Genomic DNA, 19,573 nt, shown 5'->3' on the forward strand with positions numbered 1-19,573 from the left:
GAAAGGAAAAATCCTCCATTGTGTTACTTCCAGCTGGAAATAAAGCAAAAAAAATAAGTTGCTGGGATTTCGTGGCAGTATTGTCCAGTGGGTAGACAGCTTAGCTATGGGAGCAGGGGGTGTCTGGTTTTACTCTTTCTGCAGGCTTGCTTTGTGACATGAAGCAAATGAAGTATTTTGTACCTTGCTTTCCCCACCTAAAAATGTATGTGGGATATCTCAGTGTACATAATACACCTTACCACCATAGCAGGGCTGGGAGATCTACCTTGCTACGCTTCTTTAAGATGCTCAGGTAGAAGACGCTGCAGAAGTTGAGACGAATATAACTTTTTTCTGTTTATTTCTAATAGGTAGACACACAGTAGGAACCATTTTGACATGTGTTAGTGTAGGTGGAAATGACTCATTTGGCTGCACTGGAAGCTAGCTGCTATAGACTGGCTGCTGGTACAGTCCTAAATAAATCCCATAAAATAGGTCTTGAAAAATAAAGAGAATCTTGCCACTCTGTTACTAATCAATTTAATCTATTTAACATGTACATAAGAGCATTTATACACATGTGAACATACATACACTCCCTGTATCGTATTCAGTCTTCAAATTGCCTGCGCAATGTGCAAGAAGAATGCCACAGAATGAACCAGTGTTTTCCCACTGTGTTTACAATATCATAAGACAACCTGGAAAACACCATATAGAAATTTCCTGAACATCGTCTACATGGTTTTTAAGAGATCTTTATATACAGAATGGTCTTTATCAAGAAATGTACTGTAATAGTGGGGACAAAAAATGTAAGTGACAAAACCAAGGGTCAGACCAAGACCAGAAAAGCTACAAAATTAAGCCCAGAGTTTAATTCCCAGTTCTGTCAGGCCTTCCTGACAGAGACATGCGTTCTTTAGGGCCTTCCCCATGCTCCTGTCCGCAGGTACTCCAAACTTATGCCACCCTTAATGTTGACAGAAGCAAAGCCGGCGGTGGAGGCGAGAACATTTTGATGGCAGCATGTCAGTGTCTGGCTCAAAAAACAAGGCCTAACGTTTCTGTAAATTAATACAATCTAATTAGTCAATGGCTCAGAGAATTTTCCAGCTAGGAAAGGATTTTAAATGCAAAAATTTGCTCGGAGGCCACAATCAGGTGTTGATGTCTTCCATCCCTCTCCCGTCCAGAACGTCAGCGTGCTACAGACAAAGCTGCTAAGCCCCCTTCCGAACTTCCTCCCGCCACAGAGCCCGGCGGAGCTAACCGAGCCGACCTTCTTCCTTTGTCCTTGCCAGGAAGGAAAACTAATACTGCCAGCAGCAAGGCTACAATTATTGCATTGGTTTCACACTCATCCACTTCCAGCCTCACAGCAATGTCACCTGCCTGGGGAAGGATCTTAGAGAATTTCCCAGGCTGCAGAGCTGCGGTCGTGTTCACATTTTGAATTCACTGTGAATCTTTTTGCAGCCTCAGGCCCCACAATTTCTGGACGTCACTTCATCAAAGGAAGCCTGGATAGCTGGAAACACAGGGCATGCAGTAACATCCTCAGAGGCACGTAGCTTCCAACTGCATCAGCGGAAAGCACTCATTTCTTATAACCCACTCTTCCTTACCACTCATTTCCTACAACAAATCTTGCAGTAAAAGTTCAAATCCCAAATATCCTGGAAGGAGAGGAATGGATGTACAACACAGGTGTCCAAGGCCTACTCTAATGGCAAGAGCATAATAACAAAAGTCAAATCTAACCATAGCATTTGAGTGCTCCAAAAACTAAAGAACTACCCCACAGAAAGCTTGTGACTGTGCTCCGGGTAACTACATCCCCAAATATTTTTTGTAGCAAGTAGGTCACTCCCATTTTGGCACATGAAGTAATCTGACCCACCTTACGTTGCATGAGTAGGGGACAGCTGGGCACGTGCATTGTGACTTGCTAAAATAAGACATAAGCCCTTGAAAACAGCTTAATATAATCTTTCGGGGGTTCCATCAAGTCTTCTAATGGGGGACTCTTATTTCTCCTTACGTCTGTCCAGGACTGTGCTCTTACTAATGATAAAAAAAAAATACCAAAAACCTTCCATTGCTGTTTTGTTCTTGTGGAATGCATCCAAATAGATGAGATTTCAGGCAGTGGCACTGTTTCCTCAGCCCACAGTTGCCTTTTCTTCTCCAGGAAGATGCATGAGGAGGATCAGACAGGAGGAAGTGCCCTTCGCTCCAATGATCTGGGAGAGATAAAGAGAGAAACAATTTAGAAACAAAACGATCCCCAGCTGGAAAGCAGATATTTGTCCCAAAAAGAGGCAATGTGAAGAGAAATTGCTAAACTTCTGCTGGAAATAATGAAAAACACCTGCAATGTAGCTCCCTAAGGAGACTAATTAAGTGAGAAAGATTGGTGCTTATTGGAACCTACAGACTCTCAGCAAAATTTAAGGCATTATCTCTCACATGACTGATTTGCTTCTATTTTAGGGAAACATATTTTTTCTTTTGTTATACTGATTAAGTGACAAGATTGATTGGCTTCCTCTGTTACTTTGAGTGAATCACATACACCTATATCCTCCAAAACAGGCTTGTGCTGAGTTACCTACAACTTCTGCACATCAGTACCCAAGAAGCCCACTCCTATGTTCAGCTGTGTGTCCAGCCTGCCACAGAAGCAGGATTGTCTGCTTTTGAATGGCCTGTTTTCTTGTACAAAAAGATATGTGCAACCTTTTTTTTTTAAAAAAAAAAAAAAAAAAAGAAAAGAAAATTAGGCCTTGTATTTAATTTTCCCTTCTCCTAAAGGGAGATAGGTATCTACCTATCTCACAGGCTGTTTGAATCACTCAGAGCATATGCAGGGTGCTTTGCAAATACAGAAACCAACAGTCTTGACCCCAGGGGGTGCAATATAGAAAGAAGTAAAAAATGTAACACGGAAGAGAAAAAAGACAAATCTGCAGGCAAGCAGAGCAGTCACATTGTTAATACATACCGAACTGGCTTGTTCTGTGGTTTGCACCATTTATTTGGCAATTTATTTTTCTTTAAGTTCACTGTGCTGCTGCATTAGCTGATACTTTCCTTGAGCCTGTGGCAGTGCATCTGGGACACGTGCCACGCAGTGGGCGAGAGCAGGGACAGGCCAGTGTCACCACACATCCACTCGCTGGGCGCTGTGGGACGTGAAGTCCCTCTGCAGTCTGGGCACTTGAACTTGGTGACTTCTCATCAGCTTCTGCTCTCAACTCCTCAGCTTCGCGTTTGTGAAATACAGGTGGGGTCCTGCCACCTCGGAGGGGAAGTGAGAAAACAGATTAGGTAGTATCTGTAAAGCAGGCAGTTACTATAGTGATAAGCAGCACAGGAAAACTCATGAGGAAAGTAATTGCCTTTAGCACGGATAGTATGCAGTCAATAAAGCGTGGAGACACTCTCCGAACAATGGAGCAAAAAATACTGAGCAGCTGCTCATTAAGTGCACGCCATCCATCTTGTGCGCTGGGTGAGGCCCGGGTCCCGTGGAGTGGTGTGTGATAATTAAATTAACAGCGGCCCCTCAGCACGTGCATGCAGGCGGTCTTAACCCTGGCATCACCAACTTTGGAAGGCTTGGCTCTCAGATCTTTTGCAGGAGGACAGAGAGGGTGCAGTGTGTAATTATCCAGGTTAGAAAAACAGAAATTCTGCATTGTGGCATCAAACTGACACACGTCATCCGAGTCACTAAGGTCCCCTACGCAGACCTCTGTCAACTTGGGCCAAGGGAGCAACCGACTGCAGTAACAATCCTTCATCTTTGAAGTGTGGAGCACTGGGAAGGTTCAGACATCTTGGCTTTACGTGCAGCTTCTGGGGAAGGTAGTGGCTTACAGGAAAAGTCTCCTGCCCTACTTCTACCTGGTTTTGCTTTTCTCTGCCCTTTCTTTCTAGATTGCCCTTGCTTTTCTCTTCCTCCTCTCCACCTCCTGGACCAGACTTCTCCCGACCTTATCTGTGTTCCTGCAGTCAGCTTCCCGCCATGTTCTGGCCAATGCCCCGTTTCCTATCTAGGGCACCGTGTACAATTTTGTTAGCCATCCCAGCCAATTTCTTAGTTGCCTCTCCTAAACAAGTGAACTCCGCCTCTGAATCCTGGCCTTTTGTAAGCTCTGTTTTCCCAGCTCCCAGTACTTACTATCTTTGCCAAGTCAGCTTCAGACTCCGCTTCCCCATCCCCTCCCCTGGTTCAGTTTTCATGACCACCCATTAGTTTCTATTTTCAGGAAATGGAGCTTCTCCCAAGAAGCCAATTGTAGCAATTCTGGCTAATGAAAATACTTGGTATTGCAAGATGAGCTAAAGGTCACATGTACTGGCAATGCTGCAGACTTTGACAATTGTATTTTTCATGTGCTAAAGATACACAAATAAGTCCTGAGATCAACCCCTGTCACAGGGTGTTGTTGCGAGTGCTGTATTATGGCAGTTTTCTGAGATTTTTGGTAGAACACTTTGCATAGTTTGAGTATGAGGACAATCACTGCAGGCACTCAAGTCATTAGCTCTGTGTGGCTTTCCTTAAACACGATTTCCAGAAAGAAAAGAAGAGTGCTTTGCTAAAACTGTTAACCCCATAGGCATGTTTGTTTTTATGTTCCCTGACAAAGATAAACTAACTCTTCCTGACCTGCCTCCCAGGAGCAGTCCTGGTAGCGGAGTGAGAGGGGAAAAAGTGTCCTTGTGACCCGAGCCTGCTTTCCACCTTCAGGACAAAGACCTAAGGAGATGAGAGTGGCCAGGCAGGGTGCCAGAAAAATCCAATCTCTCAGGGCCACTAAGGCATGCTGGGGGTGCTTCAGAAAGGGCAGGCACGGGGTTATGCTGTCCCCACAATACTCTTCAGCAAGCTGCAGCTTAAGGACTTCTGGAGCTCTGCTGTATCTGCATCCACTTAATGGCCCCTGACAGACCTTTCTACCGCAAATGTAGCCAAGAAGTTTTTTTTTTTTTTTCTTCTTCTTCGTCTTTTTTAGTAAGTGTATTCTTCTAGCATCCAAGGCAAACCAGAACTCAAAGCCACGAATTAATGCATTACAGGAGAAAGCACTGCGCTCTGTACATTTCCAGTGTGGCTGGGCTTGATCCTTCAGTGTGAATGCAAAATTGTAAGGACTCGGGGGGATTGGGGGAAGAGGGGTGCAGGGATCTCGATCTCACCTGTCTGTCCCACATAGTCACTGAGGTTCTGCTACCACCAGATGGGCATTCCCAGGTCTGTCACCATTTTGCTGGGAGTTACTAGTTCTGTGGCTGTGTTTCTAGTCTGTGGCCCATGGCTCTGTGCAGTCTCCAGGTCTCCCTCCGCACCAATTTCCCTGTAATCTTATATTGGTCTTCCTCTCCTGGTCCCACAAGTATTCCAGTTACTGGATGGACACTGACCTAAAAAACCCATGAGGATGCCCACCATAATGACTGAGTTGTTCATTACAACAAAGCTACAGAGAAAAAAAGGTGCTTGTGAGCACAGAAACAATCTTCTGTGGATGCTTCCAGCCCTATTTCCATCCAGCACATCCTATCTGATGTCCTGTCCAGGATGGCGGTGTTAGGAGGTTGCAGCAGCCACCACGAGAGTTTCGTGTAAACACCCCAGCTGCCGAATTCATTTTTGCAGTTTGCAGCTAACGATCAATCATGCGCTACTCTGCTGTCAACTTCTTTTGTTTAGATTATTTGGATAATTAAAGTACCACGAATTCCACAGTGTCAGCAGGTCTCACACAGACCTCCTGCTGGCTCTGCAATATCTTTCAGAGATCAGAAAATAAAACAATGAATAATGCTAGAGTCCAAGTAACTCATATTTTACATTTCAAGTTTTCCTAATGACAAGGTCATATTAGCCAGCAGTGTGATCAATGCAAATACAATATACCTTTGGAAAAAGGCCATCGTCTGCATGTGGAAAGGGCAATTAAGGGAACTGTTTCATAATAATGCACTTTAAGGGTGGAAAGCAGAGATCTCAAAGCTCTTTACCAAAAGGAGCAAAAGACTAGCGATCCAAATTGCCAAGTTAAAAAACAAGTCAATGGTAAGTCCCTGGATATGCGTACTTGGGTACAATGTCCTCTCCTTTGAACTCGCATCTTGCTATCATGCATGCTACATTTGTGTCAGCATCCTTTTGCTGTAGTTCAAGAACACCTATCCTCAGCAAATATCTAGAGATAGCAACTGTTCTGCATTTAGTTGACACACACATGGCTGGGCTAAGCCTGGCCAATCGCTGCTATCTCTGTTAATATGCAGGTGGAAAAAAAATCCACAGATGTTAAATTGTGTTAGCTTTTCTAACCATTTGAAGTAGTTAATTCTGCAGAACATTTTTGACTAAATCTACAGAAACTACATTATCCTTCCTATTGCTTGCTCTTTGCTTATTATGCATATTGTGTCTTTCAAGGTCACAGAAAACACCTAAATGCTGCAGCACACACAACACCCTCAGCAGGCAAACTCCCTGTTTTCCTCTGTGGATTTCCATGCCACGATTACAGGAATGTGCAAGGAGCTTCTCTGTCATCAGGAGTCTGTCCGTGTGACAAAGCTTTTGAAGGCAGACGGCATTTGCTTTTTCAAAACGTAGAATAGGTGAAAACAGCATATGACAAAAGCAAGGCTAGGGACAAATAAGAGAAGGCTGTAATGAAAAGGAAGGAGCTAGAGAGAGATGGACTGCAAAGTCCACCAGAGCACTGAGGAAGCAGGAGCACTGCCCCCACGCGCCAGTGGGACAGAGCTCGAGTTTCAAGTGCTTTTAAAAATACGGATTCAATAACATACAGGCACAGAAGGGATTGTGAGTAAATGAAATTGCCCAGGCAGACAATTGCTGAGGATTGGAGAGAAAGTAAGCGCTGGTGTTTTTTGGGGGATTTGCTAACCATCGTCACGTTATGGTGAGCTCTGGAGCCACACAATTTTATTGGGGTTGAACATAAAACCTGCACTCTTTGCCCTCAAAGTTGAGAGGATAGACTGGGTAACATGACTCCTAAAAGGTCATGCCCTAAAAACTAATGCAGAGTATTTCCCTCCCTTTTCAAAATCTCTCCAATTTTGTCTTCTTTAAACATTTGGGTTTGCCACCCGTGAGACTTGTGTTCACTGGACTATTCCCTAAATGCCGGAAGGCTAAACTCACCGCCCAGCGAGCTGGAAATGGATGCAAAGGCCATAACTAATACCAGAAAGGTAAATCACTGTGACAGGAATAGTTCGTGGTCAAGATGCAGGGCGCAACTTGAATAAAAAAAAAAAAAAAGAGAGAGGGGATGCACAAAGGCTCCTCCTTTGATCAAGTGCTGGTTGAAAAAGTAAAGGAGAGTTGATTTTAATTATGAAAAAGTGAGGTTTGAGTTCAATTTCTCTTTGATTCTCTCCACTGTTTTTTCTGGAAAGCTAATTTCCAGTCTTTAGCTCCAGCACGACTGGTTACCTTTTCCTTTATGCTCTTCCATATGATTTCTTTTTCATATGGCTCTCTTCCCTCAGCTGCCTGTGAGCCCCGAAGCTGCTCACCCTGGTTCTCACAGCCCCGTGGATGGTGGAAGACTCGCATATGTCCCAGGAAATGATACTGCAATCCTGCATCAGTCTCTTTGGGCAACCATAGAAAGAAGATAAGAAGAGTGTGATGCTTGGTGAGCATCTTGACAGGCTTAGTGTGAAGTGTATCTGCATATTTATAAACATCTAAGAGAAAGATGGGAATGCGTTTGGCCAGCCAACCACCAAGAGGTGGAAAAGCACCAAGACACAGGTCTGCATATGGAAACACAGCACAGTCATTGAACACAGAGGTTAAATAGCTAGTGCTGATCCTTCCTGGCCAACAGGAAAACAAAAAGCTCCACAAAAAAATAGCCCTGCTTTAATTACTGCATCCAGTCCTTTATGGGGACCTATCAGGAATGTGATATAGGAGAAGCTTTGAGACACAGATAACTCTGCAAAATTAAACAAATAATAATGAATTCCTGCTGTCCTTACGCAGCATAAATGTCACCCTCCAAAGCCAAAGGGGTTTCATAACACTAGTGCACATTCTTCTTGTGAAGGACTACTCACATATGGGGTATCACACTCACCAGTCCCTAGAAGATTGCCAGGCAGAGCGCAGGCCAAAACCTTTTTTTCTGGTGGAAAAATCCATCGGAGAGGGCCAGGAAAACCGCGTGGCTTCTGCAATAGCTTTCTGTCTGGCAGCCTGAGCCTCTCTCCCTCTCCCGAGGCCTACAAGGCAGGTTTTCAGCCAAGCGGGATTGCCACGAGTTCTGCTTCTGGCTGCTACCTTTTTGGAGGAACATTTTAAGAGGACAAATAAGTTGGTATTAATTTGAAGCAGATTCCCAGCTGGTGTCCACAAACAGGAGCCCGTCGCCAGGTCCCCAGTCACTGCAGTGTCTGCCTGTCTCTGGATCCCTTATGCTGCCCGGAGGGGCACAGAGGAGGAGGGAGAGCTGCAGTGAGTGGCTGAAGTCCAGCTCTCAGAGACTTAAAATTCCTCATTACAAATTATGCCTAGCAGTCTTGCATCCATTTGGAGTTTGTCCCTTTCCTGGTGAGTGTAATTTTTCCACAGTGATGAAAAAAATGAAAATAAAGAGCTTCAGGAAGGTTTTCAAGCTTCTTTTTATTATTATTATTATTTAGCCCATTTGAAAAACAACAGCCACCAGAATAAATGGCCATATCCACATATCCCCTGGTAGGTTTTTCAGGAAGTTTTGTGCTGTTTTGATAGCTGCAGTTCCATGCTATTAGTCCCGGCACATACACAGAGGTACAGACACCCTCCATAAACCACGAAGATGCTTCTGTCTCACCAGGAAGAGGACTGAGATCAATGCTGACGGTGACGTTTTGCTGCGATATAACATGCCGGTGCCCCCACAGCAGTATAGCCACCACATGCAGCTCAGGTCTGAAGGACAGAGCAGAACTGGGGGTGGGCAGATAAAACAGCTGAGGGGATGGAGCCTTCTGAAATGAGACTAAAAAGGCTTGCACTCTCCTGTTTGGAGAGAAGACTGAGGCTGAATTTCATCCAGGTTTATAAAACTATCAAGGCAGCAGATAAAACATGATGTTCGTAAAACCTCACACTACAAGAAGCCGAGGGTCAGAGAATCCAATGAATCCAGCAGGAGGCCCATTTAAAGCACATTTTAGAAAGTCATCCCTTACAGACAGGGCGATGACCTTCTGGACCTCCCTGCCACAGTGGGGTGTGGAGCCAGAGAGTGTCAGCAGGTTCAAGAAGGCACGAGACAAATTTGTGGACAACAGGTTCATACATGGGCACTGCAGCACCTGTGCTGGTAGATACCCTCCAGCACCCTGAATACGACAGCAAACATCTGACCAGGGGAACATTTCTCCTGTCCTTCATCTCCCTGGAGGTGCAACCGCTGGTACGTGCTGGTATCACAGGATCTCCCTGTTCCCTAGCCCCTTGACACTGCCACCAGAAGGGACAGAGGTAATGAAGTTGGATGCCTTACCGCCAGTCTCCTCAAGGCTTTTAAGCTTCCACCTCACAGAAATTCATTTTGAATTCTTTTGCAACAAATAATTACATTTATAGATTTTAGCAGATGCCTTAAATAGTCTCTGTCCTCAGTGGGAAAATTACATGAATTAAAAATCAAGGCTTTTATAGTTAGGGGAAGATGTAATTGATATTAGGTTACTGAGTAAAAAGAGATCTTCTAGCATTCAGAGCTCATCTGAAATCCTGCAATTATGCTAGGTGGGGCTCTTTTGAAAGGTCTCAGAGGAACACATGCCATTCTCACCATGAAAACATGCTTCCAGTAAACAAATCAGAGCCTCTCTGCTGCTGTTGCTGCTCAGAGAGGGAAATTAGTGGAAGTCCTTTGGGGGTATTGGTAAGAAGGAAAAAAAAAAAGAACACCAAAGCAGATGCCCTTGGAGAGACTTGTAGACAAAACCACGATCTCCATGAAGGAGCAAAATGAAAAACAGGAAGGAGTGAATCAGCAAGCCCCTGGGCCCAGTGCTCTGCTGCTGCAGCAGTATCGAGCCATGCAGGCTGTGTAGCTGCAGCCTATCTTCACCGGCTGACACGTCTCTAGTCTGTACATTTTATTAGTGTTTACTGCATCCTTTCTAATCACCTTGACAGCAGAAGTGTGGGTTACATGTTGCTCTTATTCACTGGAGATATCCCAATGAGTTGGGAGGGCAGAGGCTGGGCCTTCCAGCTGCATGCTTCGGGGCAGGAGCTTATCATTGCTACTTGGCTATAAAATGTCCTTCTTTGTTGTTGTCATGGTATTTTCCCAGTTGTATGAGTAATTAGTTCCCTGTAGACATGGTATTGTTAACCCCAGCAATCTTTAATGGCTTAATTATCAGAACCTTGAAATGAGAAGCATTGTGTTCTTTTCTTTCTAAGCCGTTGAGCTTTGTCTTCACTCTTCTCCACACTCAGACAAACTTGGAAACAAGCACACGAGCTAATGGGCTCACCAAGCAGTTCTCCGCAGAGCCGTACTGGTAAGGAACACTGCCAAGCACTGTGCATCTTCAGACGTATCTTAACAAGAGAAACCATCCTTGTAAGCACAGATTCAGCCATCCCCTCCAAAACTTATGAGCAGCCCACTTGTAGCTGGTAGGAGCCTCCTCTTCATCCCTCTGTGACTTCTTTCCCACCTCTCGGTGCTAAAAACCTGCCCAGATCTTGAAGGGTAAAAGAGTCTTGTCCAGATCCTCTGCAGGGACACAGGCTTCACCCTTAAAGCCTTTAAATCACATTTACAGCGTGATTTAGAAACTTGAACCTCACTGACTTTCAGTATAACTTTGGCATCCAAACTATGTGAGAGCTTCTGAAAGTATTATTTGTTGGCGATATTTCAAAAGACTGATTTTTTTGTCCCCTAAGGAAAAGCAAGACAACTTCAGCTTATTCCTGATGCAAGATCTATGTTGCAAGTCACATCAATCCTTTAGTGATACTGAAGAGCTTGGATGAAAAAAAAAAAAAAGCAGTCATGAAAGGTATTATTATCGAATGGTATGCTGGGGCAGGTTTAATGGAAAAAGAGAAAAATGTGAACTTTTGGATCAAAATCAGAAAGAAGAATCAGTACATCCTCTATCTTATAAACAAATAATGTTTTAAAAAATATATGGACTATAGTCACTTCATTACTGCCTATCCCTTTCCAGCTAATAAAGCACTACTCAGCTAGTGCTGGTTTACAGTGACTTATCTGTATGTTTTTTTTTGTTACAGAGACTTCTGTAAGATCCTCCTCCGAAATTATTTTTAGCTTGCTATCAGCATGTTCATTACAAGCAGACTGGAACATGGACACCTACTTCATAAACAAATCAAAACAAAGAAAGGGGGGAAAAACACCCTGAGTCATCCCCTTGTCCTCCTGACAAGGTTTGAATCCAATGTTATGCACTGCTGCCTCAGTAAGGGGGAAATGTAGCTAATCTGTTTTTGGAGTAGGTAGCGTGGCACTGGATTGTTAGCCAGCTGACTCACAGAGTCAGCTGCAGATAAAACTACTAGACCCCTCTGCTCCCTAATAAGCTCAAATGTCTGTTGTTTATTCCAGATAATTCATCTTTGTCTTCCGCAAAGTGCACGTCACCTATACCTCACTCGGGAACAGCAAACACTTACTCATTGTAACGAAGAGGATTGCCTCTGGCAGGCTAATTGCTCCTCACTCCCCAAGTAAAACCCAGTTTCTCATTTTTTTCTGGTTATGTTATTTCAGGGACTTCATCCAAACACTTGGCAGAAGACAAGTGCCCCAGACACACCTTCAAATTCCAAGGTCAAGCACCCCATTTTATTTAATACTTTTGTAGGCTCAGGTTAACAAATAAAGTGCTTTACAGAGCAATGTTTTCAAGAAATCCTGTTTCTTTTTTTTTTCTTTTTTTTTTTTTTTTCGTTTTTCTTATTCTTTTTGAAATCAGTTATGTAACACAAACCTTTCATGGAGATATAGATATTCCTGTTCTTGGCTGTCGTATCTTTGCAAAGTCCTCCCAGCAGAGGCCCCTGGAGTTTCTGGTGGTCACAGCACTTGAGCAAGCCCAGCACCCTTGACAGCAGAATGGTCCGTACCAGCCCTGTGCTCCCTTTTGTGCAATACCAGGACTGCAGCTAGCACGAACCTCAGCTGTGTAGCAGGCTGAAAGGCACAATAAGGGCTTCTCATAGTGCTGCAGGAGAACTTCTCCATTCTAGAAACATGGCAGGGAACACTGGGATGGCCGTGGAGGACCACAGGTGGTCTATCACAGCAGCCTGCAGCCACTCTGTAAAGCAGTGCAGGATGCCTGCTTGACCACATAAGCCAACCGATTCAAGCTACAGAAGGGTTGTGTGTGCAGATGGTGGCTAAAGTAGGGCAACACCTGTGCTCTAGCTCAAGTTAATGTTGAAAAAAAAATTAAAATATAGTTTTGAAGTAATAGATAAAGAAAGTTATATTTGAGAAACCATATGGTCAAGTGATGACAAAAGATCTAGGTGATGGCTTTGGGATCATCCTCCACCAGCCCCCAATGGGACGTGCTTACTTTAGTGGTCTGCAGAACGGTGCTGTAACATTTGCCTGTCTTGCAAAGGAATTAGGGAAGGATAATTCAGCAATGCAGGCTTTGCAAACCTTTTTGAAGCCTTTGGGTGGAATGGTGCACATGCAGTGCTTGCTTTTGTTATCAATATTGCCAGCACATACTCATGAGCAGCCTTAATTGACGGTGCTTTCTGCTTCCCCTGCAATGGTAAATGTTGGTTGCACTTCCTCAGCGCAAGGTGCTGGCACCACCAGCAGCACAAAAACACCTCCCAGCCCATGCACCGCAGCATGGTGAGGGAGCCTCCAGCATGAGAGGCAGACAATCCATTGCCTCTGGTCCCTCACGCTGGCTCGGACACGGAGCTGTGTGAGTCCAGAAGATGGAACTGCACCCCAGGACACCACCTTCTGTAACATGGGAGACTGGAAGGAGAGGGTGGGGTCTTACAGTTGTATGTACAACCTCAGGTTCTGCAACAGCGCTTATCCCTACCTTCTCTCTTCCACAGCTGGATAGCACTCATTTTGCTACCAGCTTGTCTTTGCTACCTGCCAGACCGTTTACTTTCCTGATGGTCTGTAGCCTCTGAACTTCACAGGGTTCAGCACGGCGTTTGTATTCAGGACAGCAGAAACTGCCACTGGTGGAGCAAGCTACACTTTTTTCTGGCAAAAGGCAGCAGCCTGCCACGCACAGTGCAGAAAGCTGCCCGTGCTGAGGCAGCACATCTTGCGCCTGCCGGCAGCAGAAGGGTGCCTCACACGTCTCTGTACAAGGCACCTTCTGTATAGTGTAACAGCAGTGTGGTGAGAAACATCGCTATCTAATGATTAAAGAGACTGGAAAGGATGCTTCGTGTACCTTGAGGGCTACAAGTAAATCACTGCGCGCTATGGGAAAACAAAAAAATCAGTGCAAGAAAGAGACTGTAGGCTGCGTAGGCTGTCTGTAGGATGATAGGACTCAGCTCCCCTGGCTGGTCTGTACACAGCCCTGTGCTGCCTGTCAGTGCTCCCGTTCCTCTCCCTCTGACAAAGACACAGACATGACTGCCAAAACTGCCATAGAAAAGAAGGAAAAAAAAAATTAACTACTACTTGGAGGTCTGAGGGCCACAGGACGTTTTGAGGAGGCTCTCTTCAGGGGGTGGCTGGGCTCTGCAGGGTTCCCTGCCACCCGTCCCCAGGGCCACTGGTAGCACAGAGAACGTGACTGAAGTGCCCAGGCAAGGGCACTGATGGTGATGCTGTCTCGCAGTTGGGGCTGCTACACCATGAGTGATGACACCTGGAAGCAGGCAAGTTCCCTGCGAATGTTCAGATCGTCTTATGAAAATAAATAGGCTTTGGAGAAAGCCCAAGGGCATATTTCAGAGCACTTTGGATTTTAGCCTGTTTCAGCCTCTACTGCCAGCTGTCCATCTGTCCTGCTAATGCACTTCATTATGCAGCTAGGTAATGAGCCTACATCTATCTCCTTTACCAGCAGGATTGTAATTGTGAGGGGAAAGGGAGACAAACTTGTTATATAGGACTCGGGGGTAGGACCGTAAGGGGATGTTCTCAATTTGCATTCTCATTTCTCATTTTGCATTCAATCACAGTTAGAGTACATATCATTCCGGTGCAGTTACCCCATTAGTAAGAAATACATCCTTTTGCCTCATCAAGAGGAAGCTGAACTCTGTCTCAAAGGACTTGCCATGGGGGCTCTCAGAGGTGATGTTTCATTGAAATGAACGGTGTCTGTGGATCCGGCCGTGCCACCTCAACAGCGTGTGGGAGCAGGTGGACCGACCAGGGCAAGAGGAACACGTATTTTCTGTCATATTTTCCCTACACATTAAAAGATTGATTTTTAGAGGCATAGCCCAGAAATGCTCCCAATCCAGCAGTCACAGCTTGCCTTTTGTTCATGCCTGGACACCACTCAGCTGGCACGGGTGGCTTCTGAGGTTCAGTACAGCAGGACGAAGCTCCAGCCAAGGGTCTGTTCCTCCACAGCTCCCCTCACCTCCCACCGTTCCCCTTGCCTGAAGAGATCCCAGCAGATCCCATTTGCACAGGTCAGCCCTTCCTGGGCTGCTTCAGACACTGCCCCTCTTGCAAAGCATTGATAGCAAGAGGCACGTACCTCTGTACCTCCATTATCAGCTTGTAACGTCTTCTACAATGGTTTGAAACTGATCTTCGTGGTGGTTTATGGCTTTAGAAGCTATTGTGCTTTCAGTTAGTGCCTTGATTTTATCTGCCTGAGTCATTGGTTACCTGATTGTTTTAAGTGGCTTCTATTTTGTCTTCCTTGAAATGGCATTGCCCAGTAGCTGCAGTTTGCCATCAAAATTGGCTAAATTTTATAAAAGAGTCGTTATATTTTGCAGTCATAGTGAGGAAAGAGGATTTGATTTATTTTGATCAGTAGTCTAAATATTTTTGTATCAGATTTTGGCATTTCACTGCATAAAGGGCTGCCTTTGAACTCCACTTAGCTACTGAGAAATGGCACTTACGCTTCATGCTACTGAGGTGTCATCTTAAATAGATTTCTAATAAGTTTTGATCTGACCCACTGTGAAATCTCAATGTCAGAATGAGTTGAATGTTTTCAAGTACATTTCTCACATAGTTGCTTGCCTTACTTTAAAAGTAATAGTTAAGCTGATATTTGAGTAAGTTTACATTGGTCTTTGATTATGAGCTTCTCAGGATTATAAAAGTCAACTAATATATTCATGGGAGCACAATTACACAAAGCTGGTGCAGCCAAAAATTAAAAGAAAAAGAGGATTATACACACGCCACACTTTTGGAAGCAGCCAAGAATAATAGAAGCTGAAAATTGCCAGCGACCTCGACAACAGAGATCAGAGCCTTCAAGAGAGGCATGCCAATACCAAGGCTTCCAAAATGAGAGATTACTCGTAAAGAGCTTGATCCAAGTGCTGTTCTCGAGGGCACGTGCATACTGACCCCACAGCAGCTCGGGTCTGCAGACAATCAGCAGTGCTCCGGTTTCAAGGTAGGAGTCTCTTTCTCTTACACTATGGTGCTTCAAATGGAATTGAGTTTCCTCTGAGCTTTATGCTTGGTGGAGCGAAATAATGTTGTGATTGTTGAAAGACTGGCTATTGGCCATAGTAACTTCAAAAAATGAAAAAGAGACTGAGTTATAAAATTGACAAAAACACTTAGGCTGGCTTTAATGCCACCATTCAAGCAGACATAGTATTAGCTGTGGCTCTGCCTTTAAAAAATCACCTTGTATCCAACACCGTCAAAGAAATATTCCCCCTCAAAGAGCCCCGTTCTCCAGCAGGACCACTGTGCTGGGAAAAATGCTGAAACAAGCATTCAGGCAAAAATGAGAAGCTGAACTGCTGTGGTTGCATGGATTGAGAAATAGAAGCCCACGCTGAAAGAACAAGGACTGCCCTGGACTGCTCAGACAGCTGATACCATACTGATAGCAGGAGGAAAAGACAAGGTGTAATTCTGCCATCAGCTGCCCGGTATAACAGCTTACAGTGGTGATCACATTCACTAAGACACAATATGTTGTATACCTTATTTCAGTCAGGACAAATACCTTATTTGGTTCATTTCTAGAGAAAATTATGACACTTATATGTTACTTGGGTTAATAAACAAATGTTGCATACCATGTGTAGGCATACTGAATGATTTTTGTCATGAACTCACCACATGCTTCTGAACCTAGATCTCTCTTCATCCTTTGTTCGCAACGAATCTTTTGTCTAATGACCATCACTCTTCTGGCAGATGTTAAGTATCAAATGCCTAGGCCATGATGGACAATGACAAAGGTGCCCATGTACCCTGCTTCTGCATCCAGAAAGTCCCACCACTCATTCGTCCTTGCCTGTGAATCCTCAGAAACCAGAGACAGGTTGTGGGTGCCCCTGGGAGGCACCTCACATGCAGCAATGTCTCTGCTTTACCAGGCTGGCCTAATATTGGGGAGGGCTTGGGGTGTGTGAAGGGCAGGGAAGCTCCCACCTCCACCTACCGAGTCTCTGCTCTTCCTCTCAAATAACCCAAATCCGAGATAAGCTCTCAAGGGGGTTCTCTCTTTTCTCTGTGAAATCTCTCACAATCCCAGTTCTCCAGGGGCTGTTTCTACCATGTTCCACTGCTATAAAAGCTTTTTCTTCATTTTTTCCCTATTTGCTTGGCTGTTTGATGCACATTTTTTGTGCGCAGTGAAACCTAGACACCACCAGCCTTCTGCAAACCCCGGAGACCAGTCGTTCTCGTTTGTGGGAGAGCTGAGGTGGCTGAGATGATTTTCAGCTTGGGCTCCTTATTGAGGGCGGTTGCTGGCACCTGCTACCTGTCCTGTCCTTGGGTTTTAGGGTCATTCCCGACAGAAGCAGGAAGGCAGCTCCAGGACATTATCATGCCACATTGCACAAGTCCCAGCAGGGCAGCAGGCACACACACACTCGCTCGTCCCCTTCTGCAATTATTGTGCAAATTACTTCTCACCCCGCCGGGGCTTTGCGCGTGTTTTAACAAATGTCTCACAGCTTTAGCATTCTCTGCACATTAGGAGAGAACCAACCTCACCTGGGAGGATGCAGCCTGGGACTCTAAGCTTTCAGATTTTCTTTTATGCTTTCAGGCTCACTTTCCTCAGAAAGAATGGCTGACACACACACTCGCTGTTCCCTCAGATCAGGTTGTCCTTTGTCCTGCCTGTGCTAGAAACAGGGACTGCAAACATGCCACAGCAAGTTCCACCAGCGTTTCCTTGATCCAGTCAAGCAGACTCGATTCCTATTGAGAACTGTTCCAGCCAAACTGCTTTAGACCCGTACTAAAGGCGCCAATCGCCCTCAGACAAAGCACAAAGCTCCCTCAGCGCCAGCACTGCTCAAGTCTGATCTGCCACGGATTCGCACCCTCTGCCCTGCAGCCTTCCCTGCTGTCCCATCCCTGACCCTTACACACCCATCCACCTTCGCACCTGCGAGGGCAAGTCCCAGCACGGGAGCTCGGAGGATACAGCCGGGAACAGCCTCCCAGAGCAGCTGGGGCCAAGATTTTGCTGCGGTCCCACCAGCGTGTGAGTCTCTTGTCTACCCACATGCCCGAATCACGAGCTCTGAGACCTCTGCTCCCTCTCAAATTTGTTTAAAATCGTCTTACAGATGTAGAAGGTACCAGTGCATGTGTGTGAGGGGCAGGGAGGGTAGGGCTGCAGGGACGTAGTTGCATAAGCGTAACTCCCTTAGCAAAACAGGCTAAAAATAATAAAGCTACATCATCACATTCTTTCACAATGTTTCAGGAGAACCGAAGTGGTGCCTGCAGCTGTGATGAGTCCCTATTGAAACTGAAGGGAATAGGTGAGGAAGGCAAAGCCACCTTTGTCCTGCCCCGTCTGTCAGCAATGCCGAGTCAAGGTGCTCAAGCAATTTTGTATTCAGCTACACTGAACTTCAGCAAAGCTTATGTCTGAACAGTCCTCCTATTCCTACAGGCCTCACTTCCCCAAATACAAAATCATCTGCATATTCACCCCTAGTTCTGGCTTTTTGTAAACAGTGCTGCTCTAGGGTGACTATTCCCTTATTACTACCTCTCAGTACTTTGTGGTTTGGGCTCCACCATGGCTGGCACGTACAAGGTAAACTTCTGCTGCAAACAGCTGACACAAGGCCGAGATAAGAAGTAAGGAAAGATAATCAAGGGACCACAATTAAATGTTGAGGTTGTATCTGTCCATATAACAGACTGTTGTCTGCCCTTTTTCTACCCACCGAAAATTTGCCGTACACAAGATGGGTAGACAATTTTAAGACACATTGCAATTAATTCCCTTCCTAAATCTAAGCTCTTCTGCCATTCAACTGTTGCCACCCCCTACACAGGCACAAGCAGCAGGAGGTACTGCTACAGACAGGGCACGTACCCCCCATTTGCCTCTATCTCCTGCGGTGTCCTCATGTACTTGGTCGCTGCTAGGGGCCAGAGCACAATGGGGAGCTGAACACCCTGCCAGGGGGCTGTGCTGCATGGGGCACGGAGAAAACAGGGGAAGAAAGGGTGACAATCCATGTGGTGAGGGCTGGAGCAAAAAAGAAGGCAACTCTTCTCTTTGACAGAGCCACTTTCCAACAGATACACAAGCTTCACAGCCAAGGGAAAGCCACATTTACTCTGGGGCAGAAAATAGCGGGCATACGCTTCTATTATCTCGTTAACACCCCCTCCCTCTCCCCAGGATCATTTGGCTGCACGTCCAGTGGCACCACGTCATGGTGTTGCCAGCAGAAACAGCCGGCACCGAGACTGGGCATGGTGCGAAATGGCTCTGTCAGCAGGGTGCGAGCACCACACGGGCATGGCGGGCTGAGGAAGGGTACGTGCCCGTGAAAGTAGGAGAGAGGATTTGCAGCTACAACTTACTTTTCAGCAGAGATGGAAGGGGAGGGAGTAATAAACAGCCCCGTTAAGCTAGTCTGTTGGCTTTAAACCAAGGTAATGAGGCATGCGGGTGCTTTGACAAGGAGCCAGAAACTTCATTTGCCACCAATTTGACTTCTACCTTTTTTTGTCTCTCTTAAGCTGACAGTACATTCCTCACAGTCCACTGAGCATATCAAAATGGGGCTCAGGCTAAGTCTAATGCACAGTTAATTGGGTATATAACCTTTTAAAGTACTACTAGGAAAATAATTCACTTAATTAAATATTTCCAATTGTGGAAACCACCCTTTACGCAAGTTGCACCACCACCGCCCCCTTTGCACACACAAGATGTAGACTGAAATTGGACTTACCCGCTCTTTTCCTACACATGGCATTTCCTACTCCAGTCCTTCTCAGCTGTCCCTCCCACTGCTACTTCCACAGGACAGAGATTACTTCAGTGATGAGATCAAAGCGGGAGCAAGAGCTCGTGGCTCTGCCGCCCACGT

The 19,573-nt window shown here is 45.5% G+C and overlaps 1 long non-coding RNA gene across 1 annotated transcript in view; it reads right to left on the reverse strand.

Annotated features, from left to right (window-relative positions):
- Positions 1-509: 509 nt before the first annotated feature.
- LOC121071244 overlaps positions 510-19,573 on the reverse strand; it is a 35,941-nt gene continuing 16,877 nt past the window's right edge. Inside the window, exons 2-3 of the long non-coding RNA XR_005820464.1 lie at positions 2,993-3,289; positions 510-2,231 (exon numbers count right to left, since the gene is read on the reverse strand). This is a non-coding gene — a long non-coding RNA (uncharacterized LOC121071244). The remainder of the gene's footprint in view (positions 2,232-2,992; positions 3,290-19,573) is intronic.

The sequence above is a fragment of the Cygnus olor genome, chromosome 5 (genome assembly GCF_009769625.2).
Source record: "Cygnus olor isolate bCygOlo1 chromosome 5, bCygOlo1.pri.v2, whole genome shotgun sequence".
Classification (NCBI taxonomy): domain Eukaryota; kingdom Metazoa; phylum Chordata; class Aves; order Anseriformes; family Anatidae; genus Cygnus; species Cygnus olor.